We start from the raw sequence: 7551 nt of genomic DNA, 5'->3' as shown, positions 1-7551 counted from the left end.
AACAATTTATATCTAAATATAAACAAATAGTAAAAAAGCACATCTTACAATAGTATATAAACGAATAAAAGACTTGACTGAATGTCACGAGTGGTACAGTAACAGATACAGAGAATAAAAAAAAATCTGCACATTTTTTCACATGCCCCTTAAGTCCTTATTTATTTTATTTTGTTATATTTTAAATATGACCCTAATGCTTTTTCGTATATATAAGATACGACGGAATAAAAAGCCAAGCCCTTCTGCAGTTTATAATTGTCTGTTGAACTGTGCACAATGTACGGAAGCAGATAAGGGCCATTTTTGATGGAAAAAATAATTTGGGGCAAATCGAGATTCAAGTCTAAATTTCGACGAGAATAAAGTTGAAATTTCGAGAATAAAGTCAAAATTTCGAGAATAAAGTGGAAAAAATTTCGACAATGTCGTCATTTTAACTTTAATCTCAAAATTACGTTTCGACTTTATTCTCGAAATTTCGACTTTTTTTCTTGAAATGTTGACTATTACTATATACTACTACTATATATTATTCTCGTCATTTTGACTTTAATCTCGATTTGCCCCAAATTGTTTTCTCCATCATAAATGGCCATCACATAATCCGCTTCCGTAGGGTAAACAATGAATTTCTCAGAAAATTAATAAATATCTATGTTCATAAAAAAAAAAAAAAAAAAAAAAAAAAAATCTCTGCCGGAGCATCTTCTCATTTGACGATCTCTGTTTCGCAGTAGCAGTCGGTGGGCGCATGCGCAGCCGCATCCTCCGCTCCCCCTGCGCTGAGCGCTGACAGCAGGCTGACTGACCGGAGACCGGAGACCGTCGCCGCCGCCGCGGTTGTTGTTGTTGCTGCCGCTTCCGCCGCCGGCTTCCACTCCACGCCGTTTGTCCGGATACAAACTGACCCCCGAACTGGACTTAATTTCTGTCACCGGAAACAAAAACAACAGCTACAAAGTGTTTGTGAGGAGGTTTTTTTCTTTTTCGGACACGCCGAGCTTCCTCCTCCTGCCGGTGCTGAGCGGATCCCGGTGAAGGTAAGTGTCCGCTCTCGGTGACAGTTGAGTGGGGATGATTGGGCCGTGTTGTTGTCCCGGGTAACTTCAGCTCCGGCGTCTGCGTGTTTAAATGTCTCAATTTACCGAAGTGTTTTTTAACGAGATTAACGGCAAGTTTTCCTCCGGCCGTCCGTTAACCGTCCAGCGCGCGTGCAGCTCTCTGCACGCTGACTTTGGTTTTTAACATTTAAAGAGAAAAAAAAACAGAAAATACGGTTTTCCCCAGAGACACGAGCTGCTGTGGCAGGTAGCTCAGGTGAGTCCACCTGCCAGAAACATGAAGTTTCCATCATGTCACGTGAAGTGTTTGTTTGGAGTCGCTACAGGCGTCAAACGCCAGAAAAAAGTCCAAATATAGCGTTTTATCAGAAAACATTAGAGAAGCCAGTGTAAAGTAAGTCATTAAAAAATATTATATCGTCAAAAACTTTAACGATAAATAAGTTAAATAGATCATATGTTATCCAAAATCATGAAAAAAGTCAGTTTGTTGTCAAAAATTATTTTTAAAAAAGTCATAATATAGTATGCCGTCAAAAAATAATTTAAAAAGTCATATTATGGTATGTCATTAAAAAACATGAAAAAAGTCATATTACAATATGTTGTCAAAAATGATTGTAAAAAAGTTGTAATATAGTGTTTTGTCAAAAATAATTTAAAAAAAAAAAGAAAAAACTCAGTATACTATGTCATCAAAAAACATGAAAAATGTCATTGTACACTGTTTTAAAAATCATAGAAAAAGGTTTAGTGTGGTATGTAGTCAAAAATCGTGGAAAAGTCAGATTATAGTATGTAAAAAATATTTTAAAAACATTGAAAAACTCACAGAATAGAATCTCCAGCCCCAAAACCAAAAAAGTCATAGTATAATATGCCATCAAAAATCACAAAAAAGTCATAGTATGTACAAAAAAAAGACACCATAAAAAAGCCGTAGTGTAGTATGCTGTAGGCCTACTGATGCATCTGCTAACTGAATCATTTATCACATTTAGCTCAGAGGATCCCACTAATCAATATTTTGCAGGTTTTAACCCTCCAGGGCTGAGCAGACTTTCAGTTTGGTGCATGAGGAGGGAGAAAATAACCTGATATTCATACGTACCAATACAGTTAGGGGTGTCTCGGGAAGAAAAAAAGCAGTGGAAGAACTTTTTTCTTTGCATTTTTTATTGGCTTTGAGGAAATAATAACAAAAAAAAAATGTATTTAAATATTTACTTTTTAATGGACCCCATATTTTTATTTATTTAAAAAATGGCTTCTGATAATGATGATAATAATAATATTAATAATAATAATAATAATAATAATAATAATAATAATGTAGATGGGAACCAGTGATGTTCTGTATATGGGAACCAGTGATGTTCTGTAGATGGGAACCAGTGATGTTCTGTAGATGGGAACCAGTGATGTTCTGGCAGTTTGAATCAGCCGCTGTAGAGCTTCCTGTCCTGGGCCGAGCACGAACCATGCCAGCTGGTGATGTTTCCAGTATGTTTTCTATTGTTCCTCCGTAGAAGTTGACCAGGATCTTGCTCTGGAATTCAGCCTTCCTGAGTTTCCGCAGGACGTAGAGCCTTTTCTGTGCTTTTTTAACCTGGGTGGCGATGTGTGATAAAGAAAGGTTCTCAGTGATAGTAATTCAAAGGAACCTGTAGCTGTTCACCTGCTCCACCTCAGCTCCGCTGATGAAGACAGGGGTGTGTGTCTTTGCCTTCTTCTTTCTAAAATCAACAATCAGCTCCTTGGTTTTACTGACGTTGAGCAGTAGGTTGTTTTCTGTGCACCTCTCTGACAGATTGTTGATTTCCTCTTCGTATGAACTCTCATCATTGTTTGAATACGGCCGATGATGACGGTGTCGTCGTCCTGATGTCTGAGTGCAGTCATCGGTGTACAGTGTGAACAGGAGGGGGCCGAGCACACGGCCCTGGGGGGCTCCGGTGTTGTGCATAAATGTAGAGGAGGTGTGACAATCCAAACTCTCTGCTCCGCTCTCATTCTCCGTCGGTGTCTCCACCGGTGTCCTCGCCGGTGTCTCCGCCGTCCAAATGAATATTGAAGCATTTTCATGAGTTCATCGTTGAGTGAAAGTGGATGTTTGTGCCAAAGTTTATGAAATATCCTCAAGAGGTTCTTGAGGTAAGCACATTTACAAGAAAGAGACAGAGTAGGTCACAGTGACCTTGACCTTTGACCAATGACTACCAAAATCTAATGACTTCAGCATTGAGTCCAAGTGGACGTTTGTGCCAAATTTGAAGAAACCCCCTTGAGATGTTCTTGAGATATCACGTTCAAGAGAATGAGAAAGAACTTTGACCTTTACCTTTGACCTATTGAACCAGTTTCTTACGAGTTTATCGTTGAGTCTTGACCTTTGACATATTAAACCAATTTCTTAAGTATTGCCATTGAGTCAAAGTGGATGTTTGTGCCAAATTTGAAGAAAATCCTTAAGGTGTTCTTGAGATATTGTGTTTACAAGAACGGGATGTACGTACGTCAACCCATAAACATAATGCCCCTGGCCTCGGTTATCGGCGGCTCAGAGGCGTAAAAATACCGTATATTGTCAGTTAATAGGTGTGGCAGGACATTTTGTATATAAACATATTGATCTGGTTACCATGGAGACCTTAAATTCCCCATGATCCTTTAAATGAGTTTCTTAGAGGCTCTGGATGCTGAAAAGAGGCAAAAAATACAGAGAAACTCAGAATCCGTGTTTTCCATCATGAAAATTAAAGAGCATCAACAGGGAATCTCAAACACTCTGAGATATTCACTTAGAGGAAATCACTTTGCCACGAACACGCTGTGTGATACTGCTGACAGGGCGGATCAAAAGGACGCCATCACAGCCGTCACCGCACGGACTGCAGAGCCTTAAGTGATCCACAGCAGCTGGAGGCTGATTATAAAAACTGTGTGATGCTGCTCCAGAGCGCCTCGTCACAGCGGACATGTGGGAGATTTTCTTGGAAAATCGATAAGATATTTGGTTAAAAAAAAGTCAGAAAATGACAACAAAAAATGCTCATCACAGTCTTAAAATGTCTTGTTTGTGCAGCCGACAGTCAAAAACCCAAAGTCGTCTGTTTGACAATTGTAGAAGACAAAGGGAACCAGAAATATTTATATGTAAGAAGCTGGATTTTTTTTTATTAAAAAAAAGACTCAAACATGATTAATTGATGATCAAGACTACCAATGATAATGCCAAAATTTTTCTGGTATAATTGGTAAATAGATCAATCGCTGCAGCTCTAGTTTGGGAAGTTTTGGCATTGAATTAAACAATTTTTGAAATATTTTTCAATAAAAAATAAAATGTCAGTGTCAACTGGCACCAGAGAAAAGTGATTTATTTAATATTTTATTTATTATTGTCTGAACATAAATGTGTGGATCCATCAAGCAGGTGTTCAAAAAAGTTACCTTAAACTAATGTTGCAAAATTGTTATTTGGGCTGACAAGGATCCAAGAAGCATCAATATATTATGAGATATTATTATCCTTATATACTTTATATTGATTGATAATCTATGTTGTTGGCAAACAGCAGCCTTAAGGCAAAAATCTGGCCTTCCTCCAAAAAAAAAGTGCTTGTTTTTTCAATTTTTAAACTTTTTCGTAAATCTAGAGTTGGAGCAATTAAGCTGATTTAACTCCACTATGAAAAATGGCCGTACATTTAAATTTAGTCTAATCGATACTGCGGAGAGAGGAATGAAAACCGATACTGAGCCTCAGTCTTTGCCAGATATAGATCATATTATGGTGATGAAATTAAGTTTTCATCCTTCACCTGTCGTTTGTTTCCACCCCTCGCAGCTGGCGAACATCTGTCGCCCTGCGATTTGAAGTGATTAATCGCTCATTAAAATACCCAGCGAGTCATTTTCTGTCAGCTGAAGAATAGATCAATCAGCTAATTGTTCCAGTGCCACCGCTGGACGCTACATTTTTAAGTGTCATATTTTCCTCTGCTAGAAACAACAACAGCCATGATATTTCACGTTTTTTTTTCCTGTACTCATTAGAGCTTCACCCAAAACATTCATAATTAAATTCAGTGTTTGAAGCTCTCCAGAATCTAAGTGTTAAAGACTGAATCATGATAGAGCCAGACAGGATAACAGCGGGCAGCCCAAAAACCTTTTCCTCGTCTTGACTTAAAATGACCATAAACCCAACTGGAAACAAAAAAAAATCCTTTTCAACTCATCCGTCTTAATTCTTACCTGTAAAAAATGACAATCATTTAAGCAAACTTTACTGAAACTGACACAGAAGATCAGAACATATCCAAATTAAATTAATCTGTCGTGCTGAATCACTGGTAATAGTGTCTAAATTGGAGCAAAAAAAGTTAATAATTTAAAATTTGTTGAAATGAGGCAGAACGGGACTCCGTGTTCAACACTGTATCCAGTTCTCTAAATACATCTATGATCAGAGGGTGGGCAGTGGGCGCCGCGTTTCCACGTTAACACAGCTGGCCAAATGTCATTAAAGCCAACGGAAAATAATCAAAAAGACAAGAAGTTTACACCCAAACAAATCAAAATTTCACCACCTTTATATGGATAGCGCCTTGAAATGCAATGCTAAAGCTCACCAAAACAATGAGGCCCTATTATTTTTTGTTTAAATTATTTTCTCCTATATTTGTTTTCTCAACAAATACATCATGCAAATGTTATTATCTTAAGCCTATGGCATTTTATGTTGTATAATTTAGCCTAGCATTTAGCTGAGATTTTCAGCAGCTATTTGATAGCTTTTACTGTGAAGACGGCAAAGCTGGAAACATTGAGTTTTCATCTTCAGTGACGCAACACAAATGCATATTTATAGAACAAAAATGCATAGTGATACAGGAGCAAGTAAATATCTGTCATTTTGAAAAAGCATAGACGTGAATCGAGATTGTGAGATTTTTCCCATAAATCCTGCAGCTCTTTTTTCACGTACTTTCTTTTCAGTTTTTGTTTTTTTAATTTAATTTTTATTTCTCATCATGTTTTTTATTTTATTTCATGTAATTTTTTTTCAGTTGTTTTGTTTTGTTTTGTTTTGTTTATAAGCGGTCATTTGCTGCCAAAATCAAAAGCAGTGAAAACTGACACCCCTAATGTGGACACTGCAGAGGCGCAACACACCTCTGTTTTTTTCTAAATAAGAAGCAACATCACAGGACACAATATGTAAAAAAAATAATTAAAAATGATGCACAGGAGAATCCTTTGTCATATTAATTACCTGCCAAATTTTGAGAAAGAAAACTTAAAGGAAAGAAGCACAATGAAAAAGTCTTGTCTGAAAAGCTGCTGGCAGCTCAAGTTTTGCTCCGAGTGTTTCAGGTTGATCAGCAGACTGCACCTCTGCAGAGCTGTAGCTTTCACTGATCAGACCTTTCTGTGTGTGTATGTGTGTGTGTGTGTGTGTGTGTGTGTGTGTGTGTGCGCGCTGAGGATTTACTGTTAAGAAAACATTTGTGTATTCCTGACGCACAGGGCCGGACAGCTCTAATTGAAAGCAAAATGTCACACAAACACACCTGATCCTCATTTACAAGAGAAGCCCCTGCATCCTCGTCAACGCTTTTAGCTGCAGTCGGTGCCGAGGCGGCCGCGCACCAACATCAGCTTCAAGTTACCGTGTCTATTTACATTCCTGGGGCCTGCAGGAGCCGGCCGCCCCGGCTGAAACCTGCACCGGTGACGTACGGTGGGGTGTTTATCAGGCTCAGGCAACAACATAAGCAGCATAAATGGTCAACAAGGACGCAGCTGAAATACTGTCGCTGTGGGCGTCTTTCAGGAGCAGGTGAGGGAGGGAGGGAGGGTGTAAATCAGTGGTTCCCAACTGGTGGGTCGCAGTCCAAAAGTGGGTTGTGGGTCCACTCTGAATGGGCTGCAAGTGACTCGTCAAGTTTGCCAAAAAACTTTCTTTTTGGCCCCTTTCCAAAGCTACAAATACTTTTCCTTGAGTGTTCATCACACACGATGTGTTCAACCGCCATCAGAAATTTGAAAATCCAACCATGATCTGATGATGTTTTTAAAGTTTCTGGCTGTGATAAATGGTGTCATTTTTCCAATTTTTATTTTGGGGGATTTGCAATCTTGAAGGAATGTTCACTTTCAATTCCAAAATTCTTTAGAGGAAAAAAATAGAATAATAAAACTGCGACAAAGTAATAATAAAAAAAAAACATGCAAAAATTTGTAATGGAAAAAAACACCAAAAAGTCTTCAAAGAAAAAGAAATCTCCACAGTTTTTTAGAGGAAAAAAATTGCAAAAAGGAAATTTAGAAAAAAAAAAATCCCCCCAAAATTTGTGAAAAACAAAAACCAAAAAGTTTTAAAGAAAAACAAATGCCTAAAGTTTTTAAAATTCCCCAAAATTATAAAGGAAAGACATGTTTTTCTGTTTTTTTTCCTACAGAGGTCCAGGCTTAGCCT

General features: G+C 38.0%; 1 protein-coding gene across 1 annotated transcript in view; it reads left to right on the top strand.

The window, feature by feature from the left end:
* The first annotated feature begins 720 nt into the window (after positions 1 to 720).
* LOC121944723 (spermatid perinuclear RNA-binding protein-like) overlaps positions 721 to 7551 on the top strand; it is a 117266-nt gene continuing 110435 nt past the window's right edge. Inside the window, exon 1 of the mRNA XM_042488612.1 lies at positions 721 to 1043. The gene's annotated coding sequence lies outside the window, so the exon portion shown is untranslated. The remainder of the gene's footprint in view (positions 1044 to 7551) is intronic.

The sequence above is a fragment of the Plectropomus leopardus genome, chromosome 6 (genome assembly GCF_008729295.1).
Source record: "Plectropomus leopardus isolate mb chromosome 6, YSFRI_Pleo_2.0, whole genome shotgun sequence".
Classification (NCBI taxonomy): Eukaryota; Metazoa; Chordata; class Actinopteri; order Perciformes; family Serranidae; genus Plectropomus; species Plectropomus leopardus.
This window is presented reverse-complemented; position numbering and strand designations above follow the sequence as displayed.